The sequence below is a fragment of the Macrobrachium rosenbergii genome, chromosome 55, assembly GCF_040412425.1.
Source record: "Macrobrachium rosenbergii isolate ZJJX-2024 chromosome 55, ASM4041242v1, whole genome shotgun sequence".
Lineage (NCBI taxonomy): Eukaryota > Metazoa > Arthropoda > Malacostraca > Decapoda > Palaemonidae > Macrobrachium > Macrobrachium rosenbergii.
The window spans coordinates 12,195,298-12,217,827 of record NC_089795.1 but is presented as its reverse complement, the minus strand read 5'-3'; the positions used below and the strand labels follow the sequence as shown (position 1 = coordinate 12,217,827).

Genomic DNA, 22,530 nt, shown 5'->3' with positions numbered 1-22,530 from the left:
ATTTTTTGGTAAAATACTTTTAAATTATTAATTTATTATTAGTTATATTTTATTATTTTGCAACAAAACAGATCGGAATATCTTAATTATCTTCGTATTTTCTTTTGATTTTCTCTCCCATTGTCCGAGAACTAGTGAGTGGTACGATAACATAGGGTGGCAATCTTTCTAAAGTTGGGATGCTTGTCGTGTGTTCGATCCCGCATACGGTTAAATATACCGAAGAATTATGATTATTATTAATTATCCCTTATAAATGTTACAACTAATCGCGTCTGAATGTCTTAACTATCTCTCGATTTCCTTTTTTTCTTTCATTTACTTTCAAAAAGTGTTTTCCCCCCGCGTCTTCTCCCGTTGCCTAGCAACCATCCTCCCCATGACGTCACGCGTTGTTTTGAAAGTGTCACGCGACGAATTTCGGCTCATATTTGCCGTCATTTCGCAGAAAAAACAACCTTTATCAGCAACCAAGTATTCATAAATATGGCGGAATTAAATAAACACGATGTGAATGTGATAAAAACGACGCGTTTAGGTGATATGAGGCATAAAAAGCCGCCGAGTTCGGAGAGACGGGAAGGGAGACATGGCCGCTCTGCCTTGGACGCTAAGCTGGAATTTGTCGTGAAATGAAATTTTGAAGCGAATGGAGGATGTCATGTGAATGTAATGACACCCGCGTGAACTAATGACGTTTAGTAATTACGGCAGGTGTGTAATTAACGTCCAGTTGGCGTTTTAGTGTCGATTTTAAGTTTTTGGGTTCGTGGTTAAGGAGACAATGGCCGGTGTCAAGCGTCGTGAGTCGTGGTGAGTCCTTCGTTGCGTCGTGAACCCCAGAGTCTTGACTCGAGGTTTCATGAGTCGGTAAAGAGTGGTGAGTCCTTGGTGTTGCTAGACGAGTCATGCCCTCCAGAGCCTTTTGACTCCAGTCAATGTCCCTTGCATTGAGTCATCATGCCCGCCAGAGCCTAATAGCCTACTAAATTATAAGCAGCCCAAGGATTAATGGTTGTGGTAACAAATGCGATATATGCATCAGAGGTGACGGAGACGTCGTGTCTTTTCTTTGTTCCTTCATTTATCTGCTTGCTTGCGTTTTCTTTTCGGTATTATTTTACGTATGGACACTAATTGGTTTTTCTGTTGTATTATGATGTGATCTGAATGATTTTGAGGTTTATTTCCATCGCAAATGAATACTTATCCTTCCCCGGCAAATGATATATATCATTTCCCATCGCAAATGAATACTTATCCTTCCCCGGCAAATATATACAAAATTAATCAGAATACTGTCACCCCCTCTCCATAGCTAATACGGCAAAACTGTATTTAGTAAACACAGTTTTGCTGTATTAGCTATGGAGAGGGGGTGCAGTATTCTGACAAGTCGTCATTTTATTAATTATGTATACAGTATATCATTTGCCGGGGAAGGATAAGTATTCATTTGCGATGGAAATAAACCTCAAAATCATTCACATCGCATCGTAATACAACAGAAAAACCTATATTTTATGTTGAAAGCAATTAAATGTCCATAAGTAAAATAATACCTTCTTTTCTGTTCTGCCCTCGTAATTCAGTTGGAAAGGTTAGGCCCTAGGTGGTTAGGCTATTCCAGAAATGCTTTATTGTAGGTTAGCTACTGCAGACTTTCAGTGCCATGTTTCAGATGTCTCCATCTAATTGATATGTTTATCCACAGCCCTTTTTTTTTTTTGTAGGTTAAGTTGTTTTAGTTTCCTGTTTAATTTTATAATGGTGTCGATACCCCAGATGCTGCGACACCAGTCTTAGCGCACGTTGCCCATTAGTGGAAAGGATAGGCCATGATGTGTTGCCCGCCAGTGGGGAGGTTAGGCTTTAACATGTTGCCTATTAGTGGTACATTGCCCGTTAGTAGGAATTAGTGGAAAGGATAGGCTGTGATACATTGCCTCCTAATGGGAAGGTTAGGCTTTAACATGTTGCCTAGTAGTGGTACGTTGCCTGTTAGTGGGAATTACTGGGAATTTTAGGGTGTAGCACATTGCCTGTTAGTATCAATTAGTGGGAAGGTTAAGGTGGACACATGGCCTGTTCAGTGAGAATTAGTGGGAAGGTCAAACTGTGATACATTGGTGAATCACATTGCTACCAAGGGCTGATGATGCCTTAACATCCCCAAATGGCATTTTGAAGTACCTTCGCTCGCACAATCATATTGACTTGGAACTCCCTTGTGATAACTGGCCAGCATCCAAGCCTCAGGGATTCTGTAACTTAACCAGCAGTAGTTGCAGATCATTCTTGCCCTGAGAATCCCTGTAGGTGTATCGTAAGATTTGGGATGTCGGGTCCCTTGATGCCACATAGCCTCTGTGCTGTGCTGTCCACAGCAGTCATGGGTTCTTGATTCCACCTAGCCCCTCTGTACCATGTTGTCCACAACATTCTTAGGTTCTCAATGCCACATAACCTCCTTACAAGTTGTTCACAACAGTCTTAGGTTCTCGATGCCACATAACCTCCTTACAAGTTGTTCACAACAGTCTTAGGTTCTTGATGCCACATAGTCCCTGTGCTGGGTAGTTCAGTCTTGGGTCCTTGATGCCACATAACCTCTTGTACTGTGTTGTCCACAACGGTCTTGGATTTTTTTATGCCACATAGCCCTCATATCATGTTCATAGTCTCTCATCCAGCTGCTGCTGTTTGGAGGTATATTCAAGCACCCTTTTCTAAGATTTATATAATTTAATGTTGATTATGCATATTCAGCAATGTTTGTCATATGTACTGTACTCAGATCTCTATGTTGCCATATAATGCACACTGGATAGACACATTTCTCACTCCATCTCCCTTTTTTAACATTAGCAAGTGGGAATGTTGAACAGGTGTGTTATTTTCTCTCTCGTTCAAAAAGTTTTCATTAAGAGAAAGTTTCCAAGTGTATTTTAAAAAAATTATATAATGCTTTTCATCTAGTTTTAAAGTTTGATCCTTGCTATGTTTCTATGATCAAAAAACAATTTGCAAACGATTTGAACTTTGCTGGTAAGCACTGAATCTTTTGTAGCATTCAGGTGTAAATATAATTTTATTTGTGATTTCATTTGTGAATTTAGTAAATATGTTTATGAATTAGGTGAAATGTGAAATAGACTCCCCTGCTGTAAGTAGGCTATGCTTGTGAATTAGGTTGAACGTTGTGAAAGAGACACCCCACCCCTTTTCGGTACAGCAGTAGACCCTTATAAATCCAACACAGTCTCTCTGTGCTGGGAAGGTTTTTCCTGAAATCTCAATTTGTCTTTGTTTAATATCTGTTCACACCCACTTGGCATTCTGTCCTAGCTGACATTCAGGCATATATAGAGAGCTTGTACTTGTAGTTTCACGGGCCTATATATGAATTAGGTGTCATTATGTTTTCTGGTTTGGTGAAATATTTTTGGTGAACTTCATTTTTATACCATTTTTGCTTTCAGAAATGAGAAAGGGTCCCGTGGTCGCATTCAGAATTGATGCAGTACTTCTCATCAATAACTCCGTGTTGTGGATTTGTCGGACCTGTGGAACCTATCAAAGGAGCGTGTTACTGCCAATGAGGCTATAGTAAGTAACTAGATTGCTACGGCAATCAGCTGAAGCCTTATATTAATAATTTACTTGAAAATTATGCACATCGGACAGTCCAGTTCCATGTGACAGCACAACCCTGCCTAACCAGATTTTGATGGCCCTCAAATCCTTCTTAATCTTAACACACTGCCTTACTCTAACAATCTTGCCACTAAGCAATCTTATTTTGAAGTATTTTTTTTTTACAATGACCACAAAAGATCCTTAAGTCTAAATGCATAGACTCACTCTTAATAAATAATATAGATTATAAATCTCCTGCATCAAGGAACCAAATATCCCCAATACTTTTATATAGTAAAATGCAAACATACAATGTAGAGAGTTCTTCCAATCCTTTAGAACTGTTCTAAATAAAAGTGACGTTACCCGTCCACAAGGGGTTAAATGACGATGGCCATGCGTTCTTGTGCTTGCTCCTTTGGATTTTCTTAGCCGAGGGCAAAATGCAACCAACTTTTGGGTGTTACTTCTGTAAGCAGGTGCATTAATTTTAGACAGGACTTTGAGGGTGTCATTTTGATATGCTTTGCACTGTAGTCAGCCCATGTAGGGCGGTACTGCTGTCAGTTCCCGAAAGCTATCTCTATTGATTTGTCTTTAAATATATGTATATACACATAACTGTGGATTTACTTCTCCAATTGTCTCATATTGCAACACTGAGGTTTCCCTCCAGTTACACACGTGAAAACTTTTTGGGGGGTTTGTTTTTGAGTTGAATTTACAGCAGGAATTCTGAAGACCTATTGCTATAAAATGTTGTTTAAAATTGTCATAGCTTGGAGCAGTCCTCATCATTAATGTTTTTTCTGCTATTTTTTGCAATGGTTAAACTTGAAGTAACTTCCTTTTTATAATAAAAATGATCAGAGCCCTCCCTCCTCCCCTCAGATGGGCGCGTGGCAGAAACAGAATGAGCTCGTTGGCTACTAGTTCCTGAGATTCCCGTTAGTGAGTGGAACCAGTCACCTGCACTAAACTTTGAAGCATTACCTGCCAATTTTTTAAACTGCCGTGCAAGGGAAACTAAAGCATTTCAGTTACTTGGTAAGTATATATAAAACTTTATTTTATTCTAAAAATGACATTTTTAGTTTTTATTTTAGTTATATTCCATTTTTGCAAGTTTTCAGCTTCAAAGTGTAAAATCAATTTTCTGTGCGTCATAAAGAAAAATTTTAATATTTATGCAGTAAGCTGTCGGTGTTTTATTTGCCGCATAGGAGTTTTGGAGTTCCCCAATGTCTCCAAGTGTTATGAGATTCTTCTTCAAACACTGGGAAGTGATTTAAAGTATTGCAAGAGTACGTCTGAAATCGCAAAAGGTTGTACTCTCTCTAAGCCTAGGGTTACATAGCTTGTCAACAGCCTGTTCCTTGAACTCTGGAATGGCAACCTACCTTCCATTTGCTTTTTGTTAACAGCACTTTTTTCTCAGGCCTGTCCTAGAAAAAGGTATGAAATCACCATACCACTGCTCTTGACAATTTTTTTTTTTTTTTGCCAGAGGTAACAGAAGGTATCTGGATTTGTCATTTGTATCAGTTCACGCTCCGACTGGGTCTTGTATGTTGATAAGACTGCTGTCGCTCACTTAAATCCCTGTTGCCAAGTTGTCCTTGTGTAAGACTGGGTTGCAAGCATACCTTTTTGTGGCATGTCAAGTGACAGTTGGTCGTTCAAAATACTTCGGCTGAATGGCTATAAAAACAAATTGATCATGAGTAATTACTTAGAGACATTTTACATCAGGGCATTGTATTATACAAGTTATGGCAGTTTATGACATTCTGTTTACTATTTGCAGATGACCTCTTACTTGTCGTTGGTGTACAACTCAACTGTGGCAAGATGTGTGGACGCCTAGAAACAGGCCTTCTGTTAGCAACTTGTGGTTTGAGGTCAGCTTTCTTCATTAAACACAGTTGTGTTTTCAATGTTCTCTAGTTAGTTATAACATCACATGGATTCCCCCACTTGCATAATTTCTAGAAGAATCAAAAGTAAGCTGAATCATATATAAAAGGCAGTTTGGCAGATATCATTATAACTTTAGGGCAGTAATTCAAGCAAAATATCTTTTTTTTGCAATGTTTTGTGGTCTAAATGTCCACCCTCAATTAGAATAAAAGCAATATATTTAGCCTGTTAAAATGCTGCAATTTGATCCGGATTAGTGTAGCCATCTCCAAAACAGTATGCAGTTTCTTTAAGCAAATCAGATATGACCATTTCAGTTAACATCATAAAAACCCACTATTTTAAATGTCATGGATAGTGTCTCAAACAACTGCTTCATAAAAAATATTTTAGATATGATTGTTAACGAAACGGTAAATAAAACCATGGTTATGGAATCAAAAATGTAAGAAGTGAGAGACATTTTGTTTGAATATGCTATTCTAAGCCAGATTATTTGATGACAAGGCAGGGAAGCCATGGTTCAAAAGCTGATAGGCTCTAATCTTTGGAAGTATAGGTTTTGTGGTCACTAAGTAACTGGAGTTAGGTATTTTTAGATAACCCAGGGAGAGGGGGCACAATCATGCAAGTAATCTTTAAGGTTTTGAATGTATTTCAGTAATTACATGAAGATGTCTAGTACATTTTTAAACTGAATTTTCAGTTATGGCAATAAGAGATTTCTGCCACTTTCCATAAATTCGTGTTGATGTTTTTTGAGGGACAAACTCAATTCTTGAAAACTTTTTTGAGATAGTGTGCAGTATATTTGCTTCATTTTTAGAATGAGAGAATTGTTTTGGGACAGTTTAATAACTGAATTTCTGCTGTGCCATCAGCCTTGTATTTACTTGCTCTGCAAAGTATCAGAGTCCTGTTTCTTTTGAGGTGCTGATATGATGCGCTGACCAGCACTTTCTTCTGTTCATGTTTCTGTAAAATTGCTGAATGGTTTTCATACTTGTTGGTTTGGGATGGTGTTTTGTTAAAGAGTTGAGTGTACCATTGCCATGTCTTTCATTACGATTATTATTGAAAAGGATGGCTGTAATTCACTTTTCAGGCTCAGCGATGTTGGTCAGGAACTGGCCCATATTCATATTGGAAAAAGGATAGTGTGTGGAATGCGGGAAGTCTCTTATTGAAATCTTCAATCAGAAATCCGTGGAATCCTCCGTGGTGCGGATTCAGGTTCTTCTACTTCAGGTTGTGGTACCTACCACACGAAGGAATCCACAGATTTCTGTTTATTTCAGTAAAAGACTTCCCACATTCCACACACTATCCTTTTTCCAATATGAATATTGGCCAGTTGCTGACCAACGTCGCTGAGCCTGAAAAGTGAATTATAAGGAAACTAGAAAAGATCCCGTGTAAGATAAATTTGCACAGTACAGCCATCCTTTTCAATAAGACCTGTTTAAGAGAGGGTCCATTTCCGTCATATTATTTTTCAGAAGATGAATCATATTCACATGGAATAGGCCCACAGGTGCCACTGACTTGAAATTCAGGCTTCCGAAGAACACTATGGTGCTCATTAGAAAGAAGAAGAAGATAAAAATTAACAAATTAATAGGTGATTGTTATTCAAGTTAATTGTTATTTTTGTGTACATTCGTCTTTTTATTGATTTGGGTTTAAATTTAATCAAAGTTGCTCTCTTAGTTATGTTCAAATATGGACATTCTTTCTTTGCAAGTTTGCATAATAAAGTGAATCTATTTCCATGTGAATGGTTGCCCAGTGTGAAGAATGGTATCAAAGTGAAATCTATGCTTAATTAAACTTCAACTTTGAGATTTGAATGCACCAAATTTTGCAGATCTCCATCCATGAAGAACCAACTGGACAAAAATGTCTGAAGATGTTTTTATTTTCAAGACTGAAGTTTTCCAACTTTAATCAAGTGGATACAGTTTCCTCTGAAAACTCTCTGGACTAGGAACAACTGCAGGGACTTCTTCTAATATTGTTTGCTCTGGAGTTGAACATACGAATGTGTATAGCACAAAAGTTTTTGTGTAGAATTATGCATTAACTAGAAAAAATTTTTACATTACTCGAAGAAGGGTTTAAATCAGGGTTCCAAAGCATTGAGATACATCAGTGGGCTCTTTTGCTTTCATTTTCATTAAATTCAACAGATGTGCTTCTTTACTAGAAATATCTTATCAAAATGGAAAGCATCTGTAGTAAATTTGCACCCTTTTAAAAAGTTCCAATTTGCCGAGTTAAGTCGTGTCCTTCATTCAACTCTCAAAGTCAAACGTATCTTTAGTGGTTCTCCAACTTTCAGTCCAACAGTGTATATCAAGGATTAGAAACAAATGTCAAATCTTCAAACTCTTCAAACTGCTAACTTTTCTCCTTCTCACTTACTCCCACTTCAACACTTTCACTCAGAGGAAACTCGCACGCACTGTACGTACCGTCTTTCTCATGGCTCGGTGTTCTTTCCAATCCAACCGAATCTTGCGTATCCTCGTCCACATTCCTTGTGTATCCTCTCCAAGTTCACTCCTTCCACATCCCACTCAGATCCCTCACAGTCAATTACACCCTAATTCACACTACCACCAAACAACACTGCAAGGGTATTTTCACTCCTTACGCTTTCCGACTTATCAGACCCCTCAGAATCAAACAACTCATCATGTGCTCTCTCCAGACAACATAGTAAACATACCCTTGGTCTTTCTTCTCCTCCTTTTAGACCTTCTCTTACATTCCACCAACACTGGCTGTTGATCTCCCCAATTTATAACTTATGTTTCTTCACTCTCCTTCTCTTCCCTTAACTTCCTAATGGGATGCTCCTCCATTCTGTATTTAGGTGGTTCTCTCCATCTTCTCAACTGATTATAGTGTGCTTGCATTACCTTTACATTTCTTTCTTCGTTCCTGTCTTCCAACACATAACTCAGCCTATTTGACCACAGCGTTTTCACGACATACGGACCTTCATACTTCTCGCGCAACTTCCTTACTGTCAGTGTTCCCTTCTCAGTCACCTCCTTCAACACCTTATCACCTACCTTGAAACTCAGACTTGTCATTTGCCTGCCTCCACACATGCCTCACTCTCACATACCCCTCATAATTCATCACGTATTCACTTGGAGGCATACAGTACTTTTATGCACTGACCCATTATTCATCGCTACCACTCTTCCTAAACAAAAAATCCCACCATTCTCTCTATCAGTCAGCATTCGTAACATCTCACTCAGGGTCCTTATAGTTTGTTCAGCCAACCCATTTGCACTCGGCATGTATGGAGTTTTTACTACATGCTTGATGCCCCACTCTCAACATTCGCTCAAACGGTCTACCAAAAACTCTGGTCCATTATCACTAACCGGCTTCCTCACACCTGCAGGCAACAAGACCATACTGACTGCTCGTGCAACATTCTCACTAGTTCTGTTCTTCACAGCTGCACAAATTACAAACTTTTACGTTCCACCATACCAACTGCTATATTTCCTCTTGCAGTTACTGGCAAAGCCACACAATCAATCGCCACTAACTCAAACGGTTCTCTCATACTCAGCTTCGAAACAGGCGGACTAGCATACACTCTCTGATATTTTCCCTTCTGACACACTTCACAAATATGGGGAAAACATTTGCTCTTTCATACACTCGACTAACTTAAAAACTTCCCCATACATCCATATTTCTCATGGACAAACATGCACGTCCCTACCGCTCCACTCATTGAACACTGGAACATGCATCAACTCTCCCATCCTCTCTCTTCCAAAATACACCATTCCTAGTTCCTTGTTGGGTGAGTCGGTAGAGTTGTCGCCTAGCACTCGCTAGAACCGAGTTCAAGTCTCCGGGTGGCTAATGAAGAATTAGAGGAATTTATTTCCAGTGATAGAAATTCATTTCTCTGGTATATTTGGTTCGGATTCCACAATAAGCTGTAGGTCCCGTTGCTAGGTAACCAACTGGTTCTTAGCCATGTAAAATAAGTCTAATCCTTCGGGCCAGCCTTAGGAGAGCTGTTAATCAGCTCAGTGGTCTGGTTAAACTAAGGTATACTTAACTTTACACCATTCCTTCCCACGACACAAATCTCTCGGTAAACTGTATCCACTCACTCAACAACAAAGGCCACCTTCTCTCAGGTACTCCCTCACCAATACGCCTCTTTCATTCACTCACTATCAGGCATTTCTGCCGCATCTCCTCAACTTCCTCTGTTGTTAGCAATTTATTCTCACTCTTACTCAACTCCACTATATCCTCCTCCCCTCCCAGACTCCTATCAATCATTCCCACAAACCTGGCCATACTTACCGACTCATTTTGAATTTCTCTGATCACAATCTCAACCTCATCTTTCAACAGAAATCTCTTCCCAACATCCGCTACCAATCCATTCTTCCTCAAGAAATCCATCGCAAACAGAAAACAACATGGCATTTGCTCATCTCCTAGTACCACAAAACATGCTTCCACCTCAAACTCTGCCAACTTTACCTTCAGCCACACTTCCTCCCATCCAACCCATCTTCCTGCTGTACCTCTTAAACCCCGTCCACACTAGCGGGCACTGCCCGACGGGCAAACACTGTTCCCATAACCCGTTCCACTATACGTACTGAACGACCGAGTATGGAGCCAGAACGATGCGATTGTCTGGTAACACTGCTTCAGAAGCGGGAGAATTTAATATAAACAGCTGGAAGTGTTTGAAGGGCAGCATATGCCCACTAGTGTGGACAGGCCATTACTGACACATTCACTGCTCTCCTTTTAACGTTCCATTTCACACACTCAACATCCCTAATCACACGTGCATTCACCAACAACATTTGGGCTCCCTTGTCAACCAAAGCATAGTATTCCACTGTCCTCCACTGATATCTACCCCCACGATCATTGTATACTCCCCCTCTTGTTATATTGAATGGAATCATAATTATAATGTGGTAACAATGTGAGAGTCTGTTGTCCTTTCTGTCCATCTGAGATGTATATAGACTTGGTGTACATTTGAATTAGATAATGGATAAAGCAAAAATGACAAAAGTGCTTTCGAATTTGTTAAAAATGTTATCACATCACATGGGAGGAGAATTCTAGTCATCATTCTTGATTGTAAACTCACCCAAAGTGTCTTTCAGTCTTGTCATTATTATTATTATTATTATTATTATTATTATTGTTATTAAGTAGAATCACCAGACTACTGAGCCAATTTATTTAGCTCTGACAAGGCTGCAACAAAGGATTTGTCACTGTTAATGAAAAGGTTTAATTTTATTTATTAAATTGCACCTCTATAAAAAAAACTTTGTAATAGGGTTCATTGAAAAAGATGAAGATTCTGACAAAATTCCTTTAACTGATTTGTTTCCAAAACTTGACGTTTGGTATCATTTGTATCTTGGGCATTCACACAAAAGTTTAAACTAAACTCCAGTCTGTACGCATAGGGAAGGAGTCCTGTCTGTCCTGGGGAAATGTTTCTGTTCTTGAATGTTTTCAATATTGATTTCGGCAGCTAACGTGCATCATGAAATTGTTGAAAAAATCTGAATTTGTATTTAATTTCTGATCTCTGATCTTGGTATTCATCTCTGGCACTGTCATTCAGTTGGGTCACCGTATCAGATTTTTCCTGATAATGATCGTCGTTTGCGTCGAGATCCAAACTGTTATTTCTGAGTCTTGCCTTTTTCTGGAAGGTTCAGGATGACCCTGTGTTCTAGAAGTTTTATTCCTGTTGTGACCAAATTATGGAATGACTTTCCTAATCCTGCAGTCAGATAGTTGGAACTTCAGGAATTCAAACTAGAGGCAAACATTTTTGTGTTGAGGAGCTGACATGAGTCTCACCTCACAGTTCATTTGTTATTTGTCCTATTCTATCATGAGCTGCTTCCCAACAGGGGTCCTTGGAGACGTATAAACTACTGCAATGTAAACATTGAAATCGGTTGGATTCCTGCCCAGATGGGCATGAATACAGGAAATGGAGATGCTGGAAGGGTATCTGAAGCCAAAAGTATTATGCTCAGATAAAAAAAAACCCATTCTGATCAGTGAATATTTAACATCTCTCAAACCTGTCTCCTACAAATGGCAGGTTTTTGTGGCGTTATGAACCGAAAATAAATGAAAACAGGTCAGACGTACTGCTGGATTTTGACATTTTTCAAAACAAGAAAAGTTCTGTGTTGGAGCAATTCTAATCTGTCTTTGAATTGGAATCGTGAATATTTAATAAAAAAAGATGCACATAATCCATTTATGCGGTAATTGCAGGTCTATACTGACAAATAAACACATTTTCTGTGAATGTCCAGACTCCAACCAACAGCAAATGTCAAGTTTTGGAAGCAGAAAATTTGTCAGAATCTTCATCAATTTTAATATTTTTAAAGAACTGCTGCCAATTATATATTTTTTAATCTCGGACTGTCGATTTTAAAGTAAAAGTTGTTACAGTAAAATTTGGATATAATGAAACATCATTTTATCATAAAATGTCATTTTCCCAATAATTATTTGTTCAGAAGACACATTACAATTCACATATGGACCAAGGACCATTGGGACCATTGACTTGAAAGTCAAGCTTCCAAAGAATATGGCCGTCATTGGAAAGAAGTAACAGAAAGTGATAGGAATTACAGAAAGAGGAGATCAATTATTAGAAAAGAAAAGATAAATTACCAAATTAAAAAAAGTTAATAGATAATGTAAATAAATTATTAAAATACAAGGGAATTGTTCTAAGGTAGTAAACGAACCTTTTGCCCCAAAAGAGTTGAGCGTTTTGTCCTGGGGATTTGCCTAATAACAGGTGGTAATAATTCAAGAACTTAACCCAGGGCAAGGCCTGGGATTTTGTCAATATTTGTCTGTTAGTAATTGTAATGTCAAGAGCATTTTCTCATTTTTGTATTCATTTTTAATGACTTTACTTTTCTTTTGGCACTTCTCTATCATCTTTTTGTTTTTGGTTAGAGGAACAGTTTAGTAATGGTGTAGTTTTTGTCATTGCTTGATTGCAATTGAAAACGGTGATTGTGCTGAGATGATGAAGATGTGCTGTGGATTAGTACATCTTATTTTTTCAGCTGTAATCTAATTTTTGTGATGTTTTTCATAAGTTGTTCACATACTGTACATTTCAGCTTTGGCGGTGTATGTCAGCTCTATGTGTATGTGACATAATCATGAGTTTAATTTATCAGTGATTATGGGTTATGTAAAACACAGTTGTTAACTGTCAAGTGTGGGTCAAGGTACGTACAGATCTCTTGTGTGAGGTTTTAAGAGTTTTTCATTGAGCAGTAGCAGATATATCAATCTCTTTATTCAAATGTGTTCTTTGTTTAGTACATTATTTTCGTTTGTTTATTCATAGATGCATTACATTAACCTGGCCTTATTTGTATGACCTTTTAGACACTATATTCCACTGCAGAAAGAAAGGAAATTACTGGCCCCAGTAGCTGACTTACGTAGGCAAGGTGCTGCAGGGTTGATATTTGTACACCAGTGTTTGCCATTTCTCAGTTGATTGGTGATCGCTCTGCAGTTTTGACTGGAACGCATGTTATTGGATAGGTAGTAGGCTTTATGAACCCAGATCCTGTAGATACTAGGTTACCTCATGGCCTACTTTTGATTTTGTCTTCTCAGACTCTTTTCAAGTTCCTACCTCCCTTCAACCCTTTTAAAAGGCATATTAGTTTATTACTTTTTTTCTGAAAGATTCAATTCAGGTTTGGTCTCTTTTCTGGAATTTGGTTAAAAATCCTTCATTTTAGGATTACGTCTCAGGAGTTACAGCTGTTACTGCTTCATTCTGATTAAAAAAAAAGCCTTCATAACCCAGTTACAACTTGCGTATTTCACCGGCTGTTCTCCGAGTATCACCACCAGTAGAGATGCTTCACTCAATTTTGGTTTCTCAGGCACAGCATCTACAGCAGAACATGTTTCTGTGTCAGCAATATTTTTCATGTCTCATGTAGCCAGCCTGTTTGCAAGGCATTTCTGTGTTTGTATCCGTCACACCTAATCTCACGTTTTAATACATTTTTATTTGTTTATTAATTCATTTTTCCTTTTAACAAGTGGGGTATCTTAGATTCTTTATGTATTTTCGTTTACTATTTCAAGTCAATGGCCCCTGTGGGCTTGTTCCATATGAATAGGTTTCGTATTCTGAATAATAATAATAATAATAATAATAATTAGAAGTCATCCACTTGTTTTGTGAGAATTTCAGTCCAGCTCCTGACCCCTTATCCCCATGGAGTTCAGGTCCCTTTCACCTGGTTGAAATCATAGAAGCTCAGCTGTCTTCCACATAGGATTTTAAGGAGGGGTAATGTATTCAACAGGCTGTAACATATTTCATCAAGAACAAATCCTGTGGACTATCTTAATGAGAGTTGAGAATGTTAACTCAGTGGTCTGGGTACCCCCAAAACTCCTTTGTTTACTTTTGCCATCCTATGGGACCAGGCTGTCCTTTTTTTGTCTACAGTGGATTATGGTGTCTGGGACTTGCACTGCACATGATATAGGCCAGGGTAAACCCAGCGGGTTATTGTAGGAAAATTAATTTAGTTTTTAAAAGAATGACATTTTTACATTTGTTTGGCCTTTGGTAAAATGCATTGTAAGAGAGATCTAGTATATTTTGTAGCCTTACACAGGGCCTCTCTCTCACTCTTTATGCTGAGTGATTCATGCATTCCATTCTCATTTGTTTTTCACCTGTTGCCTGAAAACAGATCCTTCAGGTGGGCCAGAAGAGGGAAATTGTTACTCAACAGTCCCTATAAACTGCAGTTTAGTAATAGCAATAATTATACTAATTTCCCTCCATTTCTCTTTTTCTCTTTCATCTCAGAAATTACGTTAAAACCACACTCAAGAGACTGTGATGTTGGATTCCTCTGGATAAGATATAAAGTTTACTTTACATATACTATAATACCTGTTTTAAGAATGTGTAAAATGATTCAGATTTTTATTATATTTTTTGTTACACTTGAGGTTATGTGACTGAAATATTTATGGGTTTGTAAAAATTGTGAAAGTGCTGCTTTGATACCCCCATTTTTTTTTTTTAATAAAATGTCTCGTGTTTTATTTATTGGTAACGTTATAAATGATGTGCTCTCTCTCTCTCTCTCTCTCTCTCTCTCTCTCTCTCTCTCTCTCTCTCTCTCTCTCTCTCTCTCTCTCTCTCCCATACCAGAACAAACCTGTTATGTGAAGAAAAGCCTTTATTGTCATTTTCTTCCATTTTTGGCAGTGACCCAAAATCTTGTCCAAATTAACCATGGTGACCCATACCCTCATAAACATTTTCTTTTTATATATGGTAAGATTTCTAAACTCAATTAAATGTTCTATGTCTCTATAATGTTCTGCTTAGATATTAATGAATTATGTATTTTTAATGCAGTATTTTCTCTTAATAATTAAATCAGTTTACTGAGAAAGTCCCATTTGTAACCCTTTGGTGACTCATTGTTTTCTGCAATGTTTAACATTGAAATGGTTGTTTTCCTGGCTACAACTAAAATATGGAACATTGATTAAGATGGTTTGACAAACCCTACCCCTGCTGAACAGTGTCCTTACTTGTCTGTCAAACTGTGATGTACAACTTTGTGTGTTTTTGCTCTTCCATTTTGGTTCACATTTCATCCCCACTTGTGTTGTGCACGGTCAACTCCCAGTGAATAGTCGTGGGTAGTTCAGGGTATTCAGTCGTTTTGTCTCCTCTCATGTCCACAGCATATTTTCATCTTCTTCTTGGAAATTGGGTTTTTCTAGCTGCCAGTCATTTAACATTTTTCTTATCTGTTCCTCATCAGTTCTGCTTGCAGAAGTCTCGTTGCCAAACATGGAAGAAGGTCATTAAATCTCATCCTGAGATATAAATGCCAATCAATATTTGCGAGTCGTTTGTGAACTTGCCTACTCCTCAGAAGTTATCTTTCCATTTCAACTCCTATATCTGCGCAACCTTCTGCCTCTCTCTCTCTTCTTCTACTCTTGCGTCTGACCTAGCCTATTGCATCTGTTACTCACATCCAGTGGTGTCATTATCTTTGTTGGAGAGCACCTTTTACCCCTCACCTTCCTGCCTAGGTAGATCTTTGGTTCTTACGAGGCCATTATTTGTACTTCATACAAATACATCAAAACATTTGATTTATGTAAAGGTCCTTTGTCTCTCCCTTCTGTTGTTGGTGCAAGAGTAGTGTGTCGTCAGCTTGAGAATGAAGTTTGAAATAGAGTTGGGGGAGGGTTTGCAGGGAAGGTGAATAGCATCCCCATTGAAGAGTTGTCCCTAGTGCCTATGTGAGCCTGGGATTTTCTTAGCTATATTTAACGTAGTCATTCTACCCTAGGGTGCCTAAGTAACGAGTTGCATATACTGTAAATGCAATGATTTGAACATAAACGAGTCTTCGAAAATTTGTTATTGTATTTTATTTGCATGCTTGTATTGTTGGGTTATTATTGATACAATTGTAGATATGCATTCTTGTGCAATTATGGTCAATTGGTGTGATGTTTTTGTCAATTTTGTACCAAGTGTTGATCATTTCTAACTGTGCCGCCTTTCATGACCTATTTTGTGATAGCTGTAATCGGTGCAATTTTTGTTTACTTTGGAAGAGATCAGGCCTGATGTGTCCTTTTGATAGTCTCTTCTCAGCTGAATCCTCCCCCAGTGATACTAACCCATATCTACATTCCAGCCATCTAATGCACCTTCTCTTTCAGGATTTTCTTTCTTTTCACATGTCGTTCCATTCATTTTGCCATCAGATCATCCGTCTCTAACCTGTAGACATATCCAGATTAGAAGTTCTTGACCTTTCTGTGCATTTAGAGTACACTTGGCATCCCGTCTCAGTCACTTCGTAGTCTCTCGATGGTCTGGTTAAACTACTGATCGATAAATTTAAAATCCACTTTGGAAGGCGGTTAGGCTCCACCTCAGCTTTTAGATTTATGCTAGAATATTATTGCCTCTTTTTCAAGACTCGGAATTCTGCATTGTACAGCAAGGTGGTTGATGTCTTCTTGAAACTTTCACTCTTGGCTTTCTCTTTCTTGGCCTTACGCCATTGTGATGTCTTGAAATATCATCCGGGAAGATTTTATGGTATCTGTAACATACGCCATCTGCTTCTCTTCTATTTTTGTTATATCTTGTTATAGCTGTTGCTTGCCATACGCCCCTGTAGTCTCTTTAGTAATTATGGTATACCATCACGTGATTACAATGTACACATTAAAGTCTCCCTTTTTAAACTCTTGCCCTACCTATTTCTTTCCACAACTCTCTTGTGATGTCTAAATTATGGACATAAAAGTGGCTTCTTGGAAATGAAATTATCATTTGTGCCAAGTTTCGCATGAGCAGCGTCCTTTCGTCCCCTAGATGCACCCACATTTTAGCCTTTACTTGACATCCGTTCCCACTCCTGCCCTCAATCTTGCTCTCCAACCAGTCCAACTTCCTCCTTTCATTCCCTGAATAAATGTAAGCACTTGGCTTGAAAGCCAAATTTTCGTGAATCCAATCCAAGTTTCATGTGGTAACTTTTTCTGATTGCAGAGTTTTCCTGCAGTGTACAGCGCATTGTTTTCAGCGTTTAAAGCATAATGGAGGTCTCTGTCTCTTATCGGTGAGGTGTTTTAAATCTTTCTTGAATTGCTGAATTAATACTGTATGTAATTTCCACTGTCCTAGTGATTATTTCCCACTTTGTAGACTGGCAATATTCCTCCTGCCTAACCAGTCTTCCTCCTTAGCGTGAACAGTTGGTTTTCATCTGCATAGCTAATTCTGCATTTACAAGGTTGTCACATCAGCATTTATTGCTTCCAGTACTATGCACACCATTTTAGGCCTTAGTTTTGGTTTGGTTTTGTTAGCTAATTTTGAGTATGTATGGCCTGCTGTGATCTCATGTTGCTGTTGCCTTAACTCTGCTAACTTGTCTTTGGTCGTTTCAGTTTAATCTCCCATAATTTCCAATTGTACACATTTCTGATTACCTCATCCATTTCACCCATCCATCCATCTCGTTCACTGTCATTCAATCTTGTCTCATGAATAACTAGTTTGACTACACTTGACTAGCATCATCCACTTGCTTCTTTGATAATGGTGCTGCACACAGCTTCTTAGATATTGTTGTACCTTGACTCCATTTATGACCCAATAAACTTCAGCCATCGTAAATATGTGCACGACTAAATCTGTAATGTCTAAACTTTCTTGCGAAACTTGTAGGTCACCCAGCTGTACACACTGTTCTCCAAGTCTGACGTTTCTTTCTCTCTTGAATTCAGGTTTTGCCTAAACTCCTTCCTTAGCTTCTGACATGTGCTGTAACCTCTCTTCTTCCTTCACAGTGCTTTCCTTGAGTCTGTGACCTCTGCTCAGCTGTTTATATTTGGGTCTAAGCTATTTCCATCATATCATTCATCAGATTTCCAGCTGTTGGTAACTTCATTTCCATTAATCCATATGTAAACCTTTTCATGCATTTTGCTTCCTCTCTCGAATTCCTCTTAATCATATTCTCCCTCTGCTCTTGGTGTGACTACGTATTGGAATTTTATCGCTCAGGTCAATCAAACTGTTCCCAGTCTGTCTTTTTATCTTAATAACACAGATTTTTTTTGTACTCCTTTCATCACTTGGTACCTTTTTTCGTCACCTGTCTTTGGTAATCTATCTTTACATCACCACTCGTACTCATTCACAGTTGCTGTGAACCCTTCTTTCCAAACGTGCTTGCCATAACTGAATTCTCCTTTGTTTCTCTTCCTCTGATTCTGTCATATGGTCAGATCATTTGCCTAAAGCAGGTTGCTATAACCATCTACTCTCACTTTCTCGGGAGCAGCCATTAACTAACAAGTAGGTTTGGATCTGCTGCTAATCCTGGACGTGGCCTTGTGGGGATCATTTCAGTGTTTTGACTCTAATATACTTTTGTTTTTAAGGCAGCTGTACTCCTCCTCTGAACCTGACCCAGTTCCTTTTGCCAGAATGCATAGAAAATAATTTTGTTTCATTCTGAGGACTTCTGGGATTTTGTCAACAGCATACATACCATTCATGGCATGGTACCTGTACTGTGACGTCATTTATCAGGTATTTTGTAGGAGATCCATCATCATCATCATCTTTGTTCTGTGTGGATCAAGTCAGTCTTCTTTCATATTGGCAGTTGGGAGTCCAGGTGTGTCTATCCGATATACTTCCCACCATAAGTTCACATTCCCTGAAGCTCCTTGGTCAAGTTCGTCTCTGCTATACTTTCTTTTTGCGTCCTGCAAGATGTAATAACTAGTGAATCCTTTATCAAGCATAGCGTTCCCAGTGTGGTCAGGCATTGTTTTTGTGAATCATTTTGTCGTTTGTGATGTCCGAACTTTGGGTATAGAGTTTTCAAGTCATGACTTTGACGTCTGTTCACTGCAATTTTTTTTTTTTTTGTCTTAGTTTAATTTCCTAAATTCTCTCTCTCTCTCTCTCTCTCTCTCTCTCTCTCTCTCTCTCTCTCTCTCTCTCTCTCTTCTCTCTCTCTATGAAAAATCATTCTGTTGTTATAAGCACACACAATCTCTCTGTACAAAGAAGTAAAATAATTCGTACGAAAGTCACAGGTGACTTTTTTTAGAAACGGTTTATGAAGGTATTGAAAATTAAACAAAGTAATAACCCTTCAGAAAGGATGATTAAACGTGAATTGGACAATACCTAGAGGTTATGGTTGAAATGAAAGTGCTCCTATAGAGAGAGAGAGAGAGAGTTGTTTGTATTCAGGCCAAACCGGAAGGTTTGAGAGTACCAGATTGACCACTAAGACTCGGCCCAAGTATTGCCTCTTAAAAGATGACCTGAAACTTGGGAATACAGGTGAGAAATGGCTTCTGAATAATCACATGAAATTTACGAGTGCAGAGTAAAAAGGGTTCAGAAATACCATGCAAAGCTAAAAGTTAAAGTTATTAATAGGAAACTGACCATTTAGGATCGGTTTCCGAAGATGGAAGCTTAAACTACTGAATGAAGTCTTCGGTTGTGACGACTTCGCAAAAATGACGTCATTGATGACGTAAATCCGAGACGTCATTTGATGAGTATTCAATGACATGAAGTCCGGTTATGACGGACTTCGCAAAAGTGACGTCATTGGGGACGTAAATCTGAGACTTCATTTAATGACGTTCAATACTGTGACGTCATAGGTTCTGATGTAACCGTTCTCAAATTGATGACGTAGGTGGAAATAACGTCATAGATTGTGACGTAACTACCATTTGCAAAAACTTCGTTGGCAAATTCTTATAGGTGACGTCATCAACGTACGTGACCACAAAAACAGTGACGTCATTGATGACAAGTACTCGTAAAGTGATGACGCAAGACTTGTAAGGTGTAACGTCTTGTAATTGATAAAACTACAAAGTTTTGACGTCATTAATGACAAGTATTGTAAATTGTAGAATGGAACAAATAAAAACTATGAATGAACTGGACATTCCTTTTTTTTTATTTTTAAACCCATAAATATTTTGAAAGGGGGTGGAGTTTACTTATAAAAATGAAAATTTTTTTTTTTTTTGACCCCTTGGTGCCATTACAATACCCCGGGGGAGAAAGAGAGGGCGCCCTCAGCTGGAGGTAATGAAACCAGCCGGTTACCAACTTTGAAGCCGACCCCAAATGGCTAAGTTCTCTAAGCTGACAACGGCTGATTGCCCAGATGGGAGGACGTTTCGTATAGTCTTTCCAGTGCTTTTCCAGTTTTCTGTCTCTCTAGGGAAGATATATTAGACCACCCAAATGTCACAGAATGATGTTGAGTACAGTAAACCTAAGGTTGGGGGCGTGGCAAGGATATCACCAAGGCAATCCTAAGCTTACGTTCACTCTCTGGGCAAATGCTTGGTTGACTTGGAGTCCCTTGTGAAACAAGGCGTGAAATTCCCGTATACTTAAACCCCCCAGAATTTCGCCCAGAAGTATAATGGCCCAACCTCCCGAAATTTTCCCAAGTCCAGCAGTTCCTCTATGAATGACTCGTAAGAATATCTACGGAGAGTTAGAGTGCATTTTGGCATTCCGGTCTCCGTTTTCGTTAAGATTTCTAAAATCTTTAAGAGTTTCTCTCGCGTCTTATTAGAAAACGAGTCGTTTAGTGTAAATTGAACCTCGCAGAAAACAGAATAAGGAAAGACGGTAGCGAAGGTTATATCTCGAACGTTCTAGCCATCCGACATTGACTTCGTACCTGACAGAATTCTTGACTTTGAAAGCTGCAGAGGACGATTTACTTGTAAATATTAATTGATAGGGCTATTTCGACCTCATTTTCAGAGGTGTTTATATATAAAACTGACTTCATTCTTTTCAATACGGATTTGACTGAAATAACTTGGCACATTTTAATGGTCTCGCACAGCCTGTCACCCCGGCATATTTCAGCATTTTGACGTCAAGTTTGGTATCAAAATGTCGATAATGTCGGCCAAATTGAAGCCTGGTCATGATTATAAACATGACACTTCAATTTACCAAAAGTAGTCATTCTGATGTCAAAATCTGACGGCAAAATGCTCAAATATGTCAGGATACAAGGTCCTGTAACACCCCATCTGATGTACAGCAGATATACTCTGTAAGAATGACTTCAAATTCCTTGGTTATTTTTCAAGATAGTTCTGTTTGGATGAACTATTTAGTACTGAAATGATCCATTTTCACTGAATACTTTTATCATTAGAAATCGTTCCTTCAAAAACCTTTGCCTGACTAACTTTTCCCGTGTGAATTTGTTGATAAAATGCATTTAATTATAACTTGTAAAGCCCATGTTTCATGTCAAAATAGGCTTTATCAGAAATATAAACAAATCATTTTATATATTTTCACATGATTTTTGGTGATTAGTTTCAATCTTTAAAAATCACATATTTGCTGTAATCTCGTATTTTATAAAAGTTTTCTCTTTACATTTTTAATTAAAAAAAAGCTATATTTCGTATTATTTCAATTGCATTTTTAGGCCTAGCCTATTATTCATATGCACCAAAATATGGATTTATTCACAACTAGATTTCTATTTAACTTTAAATTCAAGTCATTAATTCAAGACTTTTAAGCTATATATATGCTTTGTTTGGTGCTATTTTCAGTTTACATGATATTTTCATCTACAAGATTCATTTTCAAAGTATGAAATATTCATTTATATTCTCAGATGTCATTATGAGCAAGAGAAATGTAGGAATTACACAAATAAACCAAACAAAAGCTAATTAACTTTATTTTACTTCAAATAACAAGTCATCCTCCAGTCTTTGTTACAACAAAAGCAATTAATTACACCAAGACACACACACAGTCTCCCCAAAAGCAGACAAGTGGCCCAAACCCCTTCAGGTGGAACAAGCGCGCCTTGAGGCACTCCCCCCTTCCCAAAAATACCACCAATAGTCTTATAGGCCCAAGGACACCATTCAATGTAAGTGATTGAGTCAGGTAAATGGGAGGAGACGTGCAAAGCTACTGTCCTCCTGCCCCGAGTTCTTCCTCCCCCAGCAGGACAGCAGGTCGGACTAACGTCAGCCTTCGCCTTACACGTGGCCCACCAGGCCAGTTTAGGTTCTGTGTGATACGCCTTACAAGAATCCATCCCATTGCCAGGTAATTAGGGAACAAATCAGCCTCATTGACAAGTAATCCAGTAGATAAATCAGCCTCTTTAACAGGTAATTATCTAATTAGAGAGAAATGATCATCCCACTGCCAAGTAATTACAGAGAAATTAGGCTCATTTAAAGGTAATTTGGGGGAAGAAACCTAACATTAACATGGATTTGGGCAAGAAT

General features: G+C 38.4%; 1 long non-coding RNA gene across 2 annotated transcripts; it reads left to right on the top strand.

Moving 5' to 3' along the window:
• Positions 1-379: 379 nt before the first annotated feature.
• On the top strand, positions 380-9,452 carry LOC136835715 (uncharacterized). 2 transcript variants are annotated; one of them, XR_010852254.1, is made up of 5 exons: positions 380-714; positions 3,483-3,609; positions 4,531-4,686; positions 5,447-5,540; positions 7,059-7,180. It is a non-coding gene; the product is annotated as an uncharacterized lncRNA (long non-coding RNA). The 2 variants fall into 2 exon arrangements; XR_010852253.1 differs by lacking the exon at positions 7,059-7,180 and adding an exon at positions 7,427-9,452 and having other exon boundaries at positions 385-714.
• The last annotated feature ends 13,078 nt before the right edge of the window (positions 9,453-22,530 follow it).